At 46.8% G+C, this 13,455-nt stretch overlaps 1 long non-coding RNA gene across 1 annotated transcript; it reads right to left on the bottom strand.

The window, feature by feature from the left end:
- Positions 1-8,296: 8,296 nt before the first annotated feature.
- Positions 8,297-11,614, bottom strand: LOC308465215. The gene is made up of 2 exons (XR_013980360.1): positions 11,532-11,614; positions 8,297-11,499 (listed from the first exon to the last, which is right to left on the bottom strand). It is a non-coding gene; the product is annotated as an uncharacterized lncRNA (long non-coding RNA).
- Between the last annotated feature and the right edge of the window lie 1,841 nt (positions 11,615-13,455).

Genomic DNA, 13,455 nt, shown 5'->3' with positions numbered 1-13,455 from the left:
TGGAGGGGAAAGCATAACCATGGTGGCTGGTAGCCAGCAATACCCCTCTCTTGCATGAATTTGTCCAAACCTCTTTGAAAGCCACCCAAATTGCTTGCCCTCGCCACCTCATGTAGGAACAAGTTCCACAGTGGGTGAAGAGGTACTACTTTAATTTTCCAAATCTTCCAACATCCAGGAATTCTAGTCCATCTATTCAGCTTCTCCCTGCCCTACCTAGTTTTATAAACTTCCATCATGTGCCTCGTACTCACCCTTTTTCTAAACTGAACAGTTCCAAAAGCTGCACCCTTTCATCCAAGAAAGGGTCAGTGTGGCTGGAACAAGGCATCCCCACCCAGAATGAGCATCAGCAGTCCAGTTGAAATGCAAAATGGGCAAAGGTGACAATGGCCAGAGCAGCTTTCTCTGGAAAGTGCTGAAACTGGTGGAAAGCTGGTGGAAAAGCCATACATTGTGGGCCCTTTTATACGGTTTCTCATGAGAGTTCAAGCAAACAATTTGGCGTGGTGCCACTAATTTGGCTAAGTATGCCGCACCTCAATTTACTCTAGATTTTACTGGATGTTCCAAGCCACCTTCCCACCTTCAGCATTACATTCAGAAGGCAGGGAGTGCCTTTTAATGCATCGGACCATGGGTTCATCTAGCAGAGTGTTGTCCCTCGAGCAGGAGTGGGGAACGCTTTGAATCTGAGCTACAAATCTCAGCAGCTGCAGGAAGCAGAGGAGACGAGGGCTGTAGTTTGGCCATGTCTGGAGGGCCAGAGGTTCCCCACCTCTCTTCACCAGAAAGAAGGATTCCCTTTTCAGGGGAGCACCTGGCTCTGCCAGACCTGCCTCCTGCAAGAAAGGGTCAGTGTGGCTGGAACAAGGCAGCCCTGCATAGAGTGAGCCTCAAAAACCCAGTTCAGATGCTACATGGGCAGCAGGTCTGACCATGGCCAGAGCAGCTTTCTCCAGAAAGACAGGGAACAGGGACACTAGGCAAGGTTCTGCAAAACCACTCAGGACCACGGCTGCTATCTTCTTTTCCTAGCTGGCTCCAACCATGAAAGTACCCAGTTTCGCATTTCTAAAAGCCCCAATACAACTCTAGGTTAAAATTTTCTGTTGAGCCCTAAACAATCCCAGTAGCACAACTCCTAGGATGTAGAGATTTGAGTTTCTCTTCCCCAAACTGCTTCTTGTCTCTCAATTGACAGCTAATTGAGTCAAACCAAATTTCAAAATTATTTTGTTCCATAATCAAACAGTTCCTTCCTTCTCTCCTCTAAGAAGAAATTCAGTTAAAGACAACTTACCAAGTGATAGAGAAGCCAAGTGACAGGAGAGAGGAGATGTTTCAAGGCACTGGTGGAAAAGCCTTTTATACAGTTTCTCTCTGGACTTTTTGGGCAACAGTTTGGAATGGTGTCACTAATTTGGCATGGGGTCACTAATTTGGCTAAGTATAATCTTTTGTTGGAAGCCGCTCAGAGTGGCTGGGGAAACCCAGCCTGATGGGTGGGGTATAAATAAATTATTATTATTATTGTTGTTGTTGTTAGGCACTCTTGATCTTTAAGCTGTCTCCTGTGGGAGGGAGTTCCGCAGTTTAATTACATATTGTGAAAATTGTTTTTTCTTTTCTCTGGAGGGGAATTCCAGTAACACAGGGTGGTGGCTGTCTTGATTAAGAACTGGGCTAGCATTCCAGTGGGATGAGAAAATGCCGTTTCGCCCCACGCCGATTTCCATAATGGTAAACAGCAACTCCTGGGTATGAGGAGCAGAGCGCTGCCCTTCCTCTTCACCCTGTTCTCATCTCAGCGCAGTCCTTTGCCACACACCAACCCTTGTGGAGAGGGAGAAGCAGGCGGCCATTTTCCTCGGGAGAGCAACGGCTTGGAGCCACTAGTCCTCTCCATGTAACATTGCTGTGGGGCTTCAGAGCGGTTCTCTGTTTTCCACTAAAGGAGAGACGAGAACCTTTTAGGAAACAGCTCTCTAGTCCCTGTGGCAAATGGCTGAGGCCCAGAGCCTTTCCTTTACAGTGGATTCCAGCGGCCATCTTGAGCCCACAGCAAAAGGGCCGTTTCCGCTTCCCACAGAGGCAGAAGGCTCTTCCCATGACTATGGGACTCTCTGTGCCTTCTTCAATGCATCTCTTACGCCCATCTCTTGTGGCTCATGGGTATGGAGTTATGCAACCCCTGAGCCAGGAAGATAAGGAACTGTACAACATTTAGGAGACATCTGCAGGCAGCTCTGTATAGGGAAGTTTTTTAATGTTGAATGCTTGCCGCATATATGTTGGAAGCCACCAAGAACTGCTGGGGCAAGCCAGTCAGATGGGAGAGGCATAATAATAATAATAATAATAATAATAATAATAATGGCATAGGACATCTCTATTTTCATTGGAGAAATGTTGGAGGGTATGTATGGGCCTTTAGAGGAGTTCTCTGACTTCCCCAGAAGGAGAGACACCAGCCTCTTAGGGAACATCTCTCTGTTCCCCGTGCCAAACGACTGAGGCCCAGAGCCTTTCCTTCATACAGTAATGGATTCCGGCCGCCATCTTGAGCCCCACAGCCAAAGGGCCGCTTCTGCTTCCCACAGGGAGGCAGAGGGTCCTTACCACCATGATAGGACTCTTTGTGACTTCTTCACTGCACATCTGAGGCCATTTCAGCACTTGTGAGGGGAAGTGGCTCATTTCAGAGACCTAAAATGCCGAGGGGAGCCATCATTTTCCCTTTCTCTTATGGCTCCTCTGAAGGACTGAGGGGGAAACGTAGACTGGAGCAGCCACACTTTTGGGGGCTGACATTCCTGAGGTAAAAAAATGGGGGGAAGAGGGAAAACAGAAGAGGCTCGATTTTTTTTGCAGAAGGATTTGAAGTGGGAGCCATTTGTTTGATAAATGCCACCACCACTATGGACCCTTGTTTAATTTTTGCTGCTGTTGTTCTCCACGCCTCAGAAAACAACCACAACCGCAAACTATATGTGTTTTATTTGATCGCTTGGGTTCTAATCTGCTAGAAGAATAGAGGAGTCAGCCTTCTGCCATGTGTCTGCTCTGAGGCACTGAGGAGGTAAAAAGGAGGCTGGGGCAGCCATGTTGCCGCTGGGGGCGACCTTCCTGAGGTAAAAAAAAAAGGGAGGGAAAATGGAAGATTTCAGGTAGCAGCCATTCGCTTGATAACCCTTGTCCCCTCCGGCTTTATTAACTTTTCTATTACAGTCCAGCAGTAGAGTAATCTCATGAAATGAATAAATTAATATTAAGTAAGTAGGTATTTATCCTTCCAGGCTCAAAGCATATGTGTTTTCATGACCACAAGGACTTGCAAAATCCATTTTTGCTGCCTTCTTATTCTAGGGCTGCCATACGACCGGGAATCGCTAAGCAAAATGTCGTCTGGGCAGATTCTTGCTGAATGCTCGGGAAAATCTAGACTTATGGCAAGTTTAATAATAATAATAAAGCCCCCAGAGCTTTTCCAGATGTTCAAACAAAACAAACAAGAAACACCTCAAGAACTTTGAAACCCCCCACAAAAAAAGCAGCTCAACAGCTCTGTCCAGATTTTCACTTTTGGGAATACGGCAAACCTAATTAATCCCCAAACCAGGAGTTGATAATTTAGAAGTAACTGATCAGCCTCAGAGTGTGAGGCCAGCAGTATTTCCCAGGACGTGGGGTTTCCGATATTTTTTGAACTGTCTGCTTTCCGTACCGACCCCAATTTTAGAGAACAACATAATTTCCCCTCAGAAATGAACAGCTGAGGAAATGCTTCCTTGGCAAGGCACCCTCTGTAATCAAAGGTGCCGAGCTGCCTGCCAGAGACTGAGCTGTTATGTATCATTACTATTGCTCTTAAAGGTGTATATCATGCCTGAGAAGCGCTAATGAGTGCACCGACTAATTAACAAGGGAAACCAGCCAGATGAGTAGGAGCATCAAACTCCACTGGCAGAGCACATGTCTTGCAAACAGAAGATCAACCCCCAGCAGCGTCTCCAGGGAGGACTGGGAGGACTGGAGACAAGGCTGACGTTGGGCTCCCATCCCCAAACACGCCACGACTCTTGCTTGAAAGGAAGAAAGGCGGATAAAATCATGATATGGAATTGTGAAAACACTGACGACAAGAGGCAGGACTATGAGGATGTGGAAAATGCTTTGGAATTCAGACCGTGGGAAGTAAAAAAAAAATAAGATTACAATTTGGAAGACAATTGGACTTTTTTATTTTAGTTTTTTATCTTTATTGGATTGGATTTGATATGTTAATTGGATGTTCTTATTGGAAAATTAATAAACGCTTTTTTTAAAAAGAGGAAGGAAGGAAGAAAAGCATCTTTATTCAGGCTATTAGCGCATGCTCAGAAGTCAAGATTCCAGGATACACGAGCAAGGGAGCAGGTTCATAACTGAACAGAAGCTATGGAAATGTCCCGACAGTTGACACGCACACCGGCAGGCTTTTAAGGATGATACTCGCAAAACAATTTTTCTGCTGTCTGTGCATCTGGGCAGCTTTGTCTGATTCCAGCTGCAAAGGGGGCACCTGTTTCTCCGTGACAAGCCTGCGTCCTGCCTGCCACCCCTTTCTGATCCCTCATTCTGGTCAAACTCCTTCTCCCCAATGAACAGACCCTCCTACAGTCCTGCAGACTGAGCTGCCTTCCCAGGATCTCTGTAAAAATTCATCTCACGGTTGCATAGGGAATGCATCTCATCCTTCCCTTTGCCCTGGCCCAGCCGGCTAAAAACGGCCCCAGCCGGGAATCCTCAGTGGAAGATGTGCAGCTCTTGAGGGTTGCTTGGCGCAAATGGAGGAAAGATACACAGTCAGCAGAGCTAGAAGGAAAATTTGTAAGGAAAGAGTAATGTGGGACAGAGCAAAGATGAGGTGTGGGCGGCTACGGATGTCAGAAAAGATGGCATCCCTGTCATCGCGGAGACCTGGCTGGCCTCCGAGATTACGAACCATCTCCAGGTTTGTTATTTCAGTTTCCAGTTGGGGGCTTTCCTTTAGGGTGGGGAACGTGGGCTATTCTAGGGTCCATATTCTGAGTGACATGAAAACCGCATTCTCTTCTAAACATGAGAACATCTAGGATATCCAATTAGGCAGCAGAAGCAAATCCTCAAAACATCATGACGTCATCAGCCAATATTAGAAAACGAAAAGGAATGAAAATTGGTCCCCTGACTGACATCATCAGCACCGCTGGGCTGAATCCCATGATGACAGTGGACATCTTGGAGGAGTCTTGGAGAACCTGAAATGAGAACATATTCAAGGATACTTTCAAAAAGATGTGGATTCCCAAAGAAATAAGCGTTTAATGTTGTAGCCTGCCCTGGGACGCAAGGGAAAGGGATGGGTGACAGGTTAAACAACAATTTTAAAAAGAACCTAAGAAGAGCTGACTGGATCAGGCACAGGAAGTCTCTTGTGATTTCCAGAACTTTTGTTCAGAAACATGCTGCCTCCAATCGTGGAGGGGAAAGCATAACCATGGTGGCTGGTAGCCAGCAATACCCCTCTCTTGCATGAATTTGTCCAAACCTCTTTGAAAGCCACCCAAATTGCTTGCCCTCGCCACCTCATGTAGGAACAAGTTCCACAGTGGGTGAAGAGGTACTACTTTAATTTTCCAAATCTTCCAACATCCAGGAATTCTAGTCCATCTATTCAGCTTCTCCCTGCCCTACCTAGTTTTATAAACTTCCATCATGTGCCTCGTACTCACCCTTTTTCTAAACTGAACAGTTCCAAAAGCTGCACCCTTTCATCCAAGAAAGGGTCAGTGTGGCTGGAACAAGGCATCCCCACCCAGAATGAGCATCAGCAGTCCAGTTGAAATGCAAAATGGGCAAAGGTGACAATGGCCAGAGCAGCTTTCTCTGGAAAGTGCTGAAACTGGTGGAAAGCTGGTGGAAAAGCCATACATTGTGGGCCCTTTTATACGGTTTCTCATGAGAGTTCAAGCAAACAATTTGGCGTGGTGCCACTAATTTGGCTAAGTATGCCGCACCTCAATTTACTCTAGATTTTACTGGATGTTCCAAGCCACCTTCCCACCTTCACATTACATTCAGAAGGCAGGGAGTGCCTTTTAATGCATCGGACCATGGGTTCATCTAGCAGAGTGTTGTCCCTCGAGCAGGAGTGGGGAACGCTTTGAATCTGAGCTACAAATCTCAGCAGCTGCAGGAAGCAGAGGAGACGAGGGCTGTAGTTTGGCCATGTCTGGAGGGCCAGAGGTTCCCCACCTCTCTTCACCAGAAAGAAGGATTCCCTTTTCAGGGGAGCACCTGGCTCTGCCAGACCTGCCTCCTGCAAGAAAGGGTCAGTGTGGCTGGAACAAGGCAGCCCTGCATAGAGTGAGCCTCAAAAACCCAGTTCAGATGCTACATGGGCAGCAGGTCTGACCATGGCCAGAGCAGCTTTCTCCAGAAAGACAGGGAACAGGGACACTAGGCAAGGTTCTGCAAAACCACTCAGGACCACGGCTGCTATCTTCTTTTCCTAGCTGGCTCCAACCATGAAAGTACCCAGTTTCGCATTTCTAAAAGCCCCAATACAACTCTAGGTTAAAATTTTCTGTTGAGCCCTAAACAATCCCAGTAGCACAACTCCTAGGATGTAGAGATTTGAGTTTCTCTTCCCCAAACTGCTTCTTGTCTCTCAATTGACAGCTAATTGAGTCAAACCAAATTTCAAAATTATTTTGTTCCATAATCAAACAGTTCCTTCCTTCTCTCCTCTAAGAAGAAATTCAGTTAAAGACAACTTACCAAGTGATAGAGAAGCCAAGTGACAGGAGAGAGGAGATGTTTCAAGGCACTGGTGGAAAAGCCTTTTATACAGTTTCTCTCTGGACTTTTTGGGCAACAGTTTGGAATGGTGTCACTAATTTGGCATGGGGTCACTAATTTGGCTAAGTATAATCTTTTGTTGGAAGCCGCTCAGAGTGGCTGGGGAAACCCAGCCTGATGGGTGGGGTATAAATAAATTATTGTTATTATTGTTGTTGTTGTTAGGCACTCTTGATCTTTAAGCTGTCTCCTGTGGGAGGGAGTTCCGCAGTTTAATTACATATTGTGAAAATTGTTTTTTCTTTTCTCTGGAGGGGAATTCCAGTAACACAGGGTGGTGGCTGTCTTGATTAAGAACTGGGCTAGCATTCCAGTGGGATGAGAAAATGCCGTTTCGCCCCACGCCGATTTCCATAATGGTAAACAGCAACTCCTGGGTATGAGGAGCAGAGCGCTGCCCTTCCTCTTCACCCTGTTCTCATCTCAGCGCAGTCCTTTGCCACACACCAACCCTTGTGCGAGAGGGAGAAGCAGGCGGCCATTTTCCTCAGGCTTAGAGCCACTATTCCTCTCCATGTAACATTGCCGTGGGGCTTCAGAGTGGTTCTGCTTTCTGCTGAAGGAGAGACAAGAGCCTTTTAGGAAACAGCTCTCTAGTCCCTGTGGCAAACGGCTGAGGCCCAGAGCCTTTCCTTTATAATGGATTTCAGTGGCCATCTTGAGCCCACAGCAAAAGGGCCGTTTCCGCTTCCCACAGAGGCAAAAGGCTCTTCCCATGACTATGGGACTCTCTGTGCCTTCTTCAATGTATCTCTTACGCCCATATCTTGTGGCTCATTTCAGGGAACTAAAAGAACAAGGGGAACCATTTTCTCTCTCCCATGTGCCTCCTCCGAAGGACTGGGGGGGGGGGGGAGACACACGGCGGGTGGTGACATTTTTGCAAAGCAATTTTCCTCTGCGTGTGATGTTCAGTGATATTTTTTGTATTTCTATCTCTATTTGTATTCATGTGAACGCTTTAGCATGGCAGATGCATCTTCCAAGTGGATATACAGTGGTGCCCCGCAAGACGAATGCCTCGCAAGACGAAAAACTCGCTAGACGAAAGGGTTTTCCGTTTTTTGAGTCATTCCGCAAGCTGAATTTCCCTATGGGCTTGCTTCGCAAGACGAAACATCTTGCGAGTTCTTGCGAGTTTGTTTCCTTTTTCTTAAAGCCGCTAAGCCACTAAGCCGTTAATAGCCGCTAAGCCACGAAGCCGCTAATAGCTGTGCTTCGCAAGACAAAAAAACCGCAAGACGAAGAGACTCGCGGAACGGATTAATTTCGTCTTGCGAGGCACCACTGTACAGCAGAGGGAGGAAGTTTGTACACATTTCGAATCTGGCAGAACCCCAGACTCCTACTTAAAGCTTAGGAAATGGGAGTTGTTTGAAATTTTGTTTCCTAAAGCTAAAACTCGTCACCGTTCATCATATTATATTTATTTTATTTCACAGCATTTAGAAACTGCTTGATTGGAGTGGAGAGCAGTTTGCTCCCGGGGAGTCAGTTCAAATCCAAGGCATTGGAAAAGAAAAGAAAAGAAAATTTTTCGTATCTAACAGAAGAGGCGTTTGGTTTGCCACTGTGAGAACAGGAGACTGGGCTAGACTGGGTCCCCTCTGGCCTCATCCAGCAGCCAGCCGATGTTCCTATGGAGCCTCCCGGTCCAGAGCAAGTCTATCTGGATTCCTAGGTTCTTAGGGGCATGGGACCATTGCAGAGACAGGATGCTGGACTAGGTTGGCCCCCTTCGGCCTGATCCTGGTATTTGGGCTCTTCTTACGCTCATCTGATTCCAAAGTGAATTTCTCAGCTTTAGAAGTTTATTTCCAGAAATTCCAAGGCCACGTTTGACCACACTTTGCTTGGCGACTGATAGAGAGATAGATAATTTATTACGGTCGGAGACCAGCTTATAAAACAAACTTGGGGGTACAGTCACAGAAGGAAAACAAACAATTAAAACAACGTACAACAATAAATTTAAAAACAAAGTACAACAATAAACTACCGCAGGGAGCTGACCCAGAGTCACCCATAGAACCAAGTTTGGGGGTTTTCTTAACGAATTACAGTGGTTCCTCAGGTTAATTCGTTCCAGAGGTCGGTACTTAACCTGAAACTGTTCTTAACCTGAAGCACCACTTTAGCTAATGGGGCCTCCTGCTGCCGCCTCGCTGCCAGAGCCCGATTTCTGTTCTCATCCTGAAGTGAAGTTCTTAGCCTGAAGCACCACGCATTTCCGGGTTAGTGGAGTCTGTAACCTGAAGCGTATGTAACCTGAGGTACCACTGTAGTTTAAGTTGGGAGATGGTCTACGCCTACAGATCTGTACTGCATTTTGTGCCAATGAAACCTTAAGGATGGAAGTAGTAGCAGTGTGATGGCCTGGGACTCGTGCTTGGACTCGGAGCCAGAGGAGTCTCAGTCCGCACTGGATCCTTTGCCTCAGGCGGCAGCTGAACCTAGTCTGAGGCCTGATCCTGAAGAGCCCCAGTCTGCACAGGTTCCCTTGCAACAAGCACCAGCTGGTCCAAGTCTGGGGCCTGATTCTGAAGAGCCCCATTCTGCACAGGCTCCCCTGCAACAAGCACCAGCTGGGCCGAGTCAGGGGCCTGGGCCTGCCCTGGCTCCAGATGCGGGGATGACCTCGTTGCCTCCAGCTGGGCCATCACTTACAGCTGCTCCACTACAGGTTGGGTCAGGAGAGGCTGAGGCGGCCTCTGGGTCTAGTCACCCACCGACGTCTCCCGAGCTGCAGAGACTGAGGTCTGAGAGAAGGAGAGACCTGAGTACTCGCAGGAGGAGTGCTCGCCTTCAGGCGAGACAGGGAGGTGAATTGCCGGGGGATCAGGACCGGCCGATACCCCGACAAAGATAAAGGGCTGCTGGACCCTGCCCCAGGTTGTGGGAGCAACGTTGCTGTTTGCCAGAACCTGCCTGTGATCCTGTGCCTGACCTTGCCTGGTTTCCTGCCTTGGCCCTGTTGACTGACTCCTCGCAGAACCCTTGGGTTCGGGACTGGATCTAGACCGGGTTACCCAGGTTACCCCAGAGCCCAGCACAAGCAGCAGCCCTGCATGCAGAAAGTCTCAGGTTCATTCTCCCGCTTCTCCAGGTAGGACTTGGGGGGGGGGCAGTATCCTGGAGAACTTCTGCCAGTCAGTGTCGACAGCACTGAGCTAAACTGGTCGATGGTCTGACTCTGTATGCGCAGTTTCCTATGTAGCTCATCCCTGCTGGGGCATCCTTGCTATTTTCCAGGAATCTGCCTTGCAGAGCAATGGAGATGAGAGAAGAATAACTCATAAAGTGATGGCGGTCAATTAAATTGAATTGCGGGGCAGGTTAAATTAATTTAATCCTCTCAGCAGCCCGAGGAAGAGATTCCGGCTCTTTAAATTCAACAACCTATAAGTTATAGGCAGTTGCTGCTGTTTAGTTAAAGTGCCTAAGGTGGTAGTCCTACGGCCACACACATACGTGCGAGTAAGTCCCACTCAGAGCAACCGGGCTTGCTTCGTTCAGAGTAGAGGTGGACGGGATCCCACTCTCCACATTTGATGCTTAGGTCCCATCTGCACCATGCATTTAGAGCACTATGATACCACTTTAAACATCCATGTGTTATAGGAATTCTAAGGTCTTATATATATAAAATAAATGTTCAATAAATGTACAAGGCAAACACATACATAAGTACAGTGGTACCTTGGTTTGCAGGGGACACGGGTGGCGTTGTGGGTTAAACCACAGAGCCTAGGGCTTGCCGACCAGAAGGTCGGCGGTTCGAATCCCCACGACGGGGTGAGCTCCCGTTGCTCGGTCCCTGCTCCTGCCAACCTAGCAGTTCAAAAGCATGCCAGTGCAAGTAGATAAATAGATACCGCTCCGGCGGGAATGTAAACGGCGTTTCCGTGTGCTGCTCTGGTTCGCCAGAAGTGGCTTAGTCATGCTGGTCACATGACCCAGAAGCTGTACGCCGGCTCCCTCGGCCAGTAAAGCGAGATGAGCGCCGCAACCCCAGAGTCGGCCACGACTGGACCTAATGGTCAGGGGTCCCTTTACCTTTACCTTGGTTTGCAACCGTTTTGGATTACAACCACGTCAAACCCGGAAGTGCATGTCCCTTTTTTTGGATTACAACCCATTTTTTTTGGAGGCCCCATTGGCGAAAGTGTGCCTTGCGTTACAACCTGTTTTGGTTTACAACTGGACCTCCGGGAACGTATTATGGTTGTAAACCAAGGTACCACTGTATATAAACCACGTGTCTGAAATAGTACAGGAGAACAATCCTGAAGCCATTTTGACTCTCCCAAATTAACCTCAAATATTTCCCTGCAAGGAGAAAGGAAATGGGGAAAGCTTTCCAATTGTCTTTGGACTGTGGGGTCTTACACCTCCCTGTAAATACAGACTGGCAAGTACAGTGGTACCTCTGGGTAAGAACTTAATTCGTTCCAGAGGTCTGTTCTTAACCTGAAACTGTTCTTAACCTGAGGTACAACTTTAGCTAATGGGGCCTCCTGCCGCAGCCGCACTGCCACCACGCAATTTCTGTTCTCATCCTGAAGCAAAGTTCTTAACCTGAGGTACTATTTCTGGGTTAGCGGAGTCTGTAACCTGAAGCATCTGTAACCTGAAGCGTCTGTAACCTGAAGCGTCTGTAACCTGAGGTACCACTGTATCTGTTAAGTTGAACACACTATCAATATGCGTAAGAGATTCAGGAACCAAGTATTTACCATCTCCAAGGAATGGCCAGGCTACCCAGAAAAGGCAATTGATAAGGCATGATCAGGTATCCTGGCAGACAGGAGAGAAGCAACACACTCAAATTTCTGCTGGGGACCACCTCCTTTTGTGATGTATGTATGATGTTTTGCGGGGTGGTCTTCAGCTACAGGTGAGGCAATTTCAGATGTCTATATAAGAGCTTGGACACCAATGTTCTGGGTTCCTCTCCTCCCTCCCTGCGTGGGGTGAGCCGGGGACCCTGTTGCAACAGTTTAATAAAGATCAGGCTTACTAGCTGCTTTGCTTCTCAATATTCTCTGGTTGGCCTTTGTTATTTTCTCCTACCTATAGAAAACCTACATAAGGACTCTATATGGGCTCTTGGATACCCCATAAGGGGGAAAGGAGCAGTTTTTTATTATAACACATTGATTTCCCCCCCCCCAACCCACAAAGATTCCTGGGAATTGTAGTTTGTGAAGGGTGCCAAAACCTCTTAGGGTAACTGTTATGTACCAAAGTTCTCACCCTGGGCCAGCAGGGGGATACTGTAGATAGTTCAGGTCCACATAGGCAAATAAGGGATCGAAAGTGAGGTTCAGTGATTGGATAGTTACAGAAAATGGTTACTGTTGCGTTGTACTGGAGCTCTATATAAGCAGGCTGGCTGAACCCTTCAGTTCAGTTCTGTTCTGGCCTGTGAATAAACAAGAGCTGTTTGAAGAATTGCTGTGTCGTCTGAGATGTTCACCCACAACTTAACAGTAACTGCCGTTCCCTTTTCAGAGCTACTACTCTTAGTGTGGTTTATCAGTTCTCTCCTCTTCCCCCTTTTTTTATTTATTATTAATGTTGCAATACATATATGAAATCTTTACATAGTGATACATATACATTATATTTGTAAATTCACATTTTCACATTTCATTATGTACCAACATTTATCCATTTCTTATTTCTTGCCCTGTGTCTTCCCTCCACCCGTGCGTGACTTCCTTGTGATTGTTTTATAACTTTATTATTGAGATTGTACTTTCGTATCTTAATTATTAAACATTCAGTCTTATACTGTATATCTGCTTAGCTTAGCTTAACTTTGGGAAATCAGTCTATACATATCAATAAATTCTTGATGGGGCATGTTTTGGTCATGTATTCTTCTATGCATTTCCATTCCTTTTTGAGATTTTGATTAGATTGCATTCTAATCGTTGCCGTCATTTTGGCTAATTCAGTCATTAAAAAAAAAAAAATTAGGTTGCCAATCTTTCAATGTTCGTACAGTTCTCGTGCCCAGAAAACCCTGGGAATTGCAGCGCTCCAGCACGAATGAGGGCCCTCTAAAACAGCAGCCAGCAGCCTTAACAAACTACGCTTCATGACAGCTTTAAAGAGGGATCATTAAACGGGATGGGTGAGGGTTTCTCAAATGTGGAGCCAGGCAGACATCTAGCGGTCATTTTTGGGTACCGCAAGATGGAGAGAATGGCCAGGATCTTCTGCGTTGAAAAGAGGTGCTCTAACACCGAAATAGAGCCCTTCCCTTAAAAAACGATGCCTCCTTTTCCTTGCTCACCTGTGTGGGGTGTTCTGTCCTGGCCCACCCCCCAGATTTGGTGGCGGAGTGGGCATTTTGGGATGAGTTCTTCTCCCTCATCCCACTGGTATTACTATTTCTACTGTTACTAGTATTATTACTACTAACATTATTACTGCGGTTATTGCTGTTATCACTATCATTACTACTATTGTTACTATGGCTGCAATTATAATGATGGTGATAATTTTATTGCTGTTATTTTACCTTACCTGCAAGGAGGAGCACTGCTCTCTCACTTCCCA

Source organism: Podarcis pityusensis (genome assembly GCF_964106645.2).
Source record: "Podarcis pityusensis genome assembly, chromosome: 16".
In the NCBI taxonomy this organism is placed as follows: Eukaryota; Metazoa; Chordata; class Lepidosauria; order Squamata; family Lacertidae; genus Podarcis; species Podarcis pityusensis.
The sequence above is the reverse complement of the archived record's forward strand: the minus strand, read 5'-3'. Positions and strand labels throughout refer to the sequence as shown.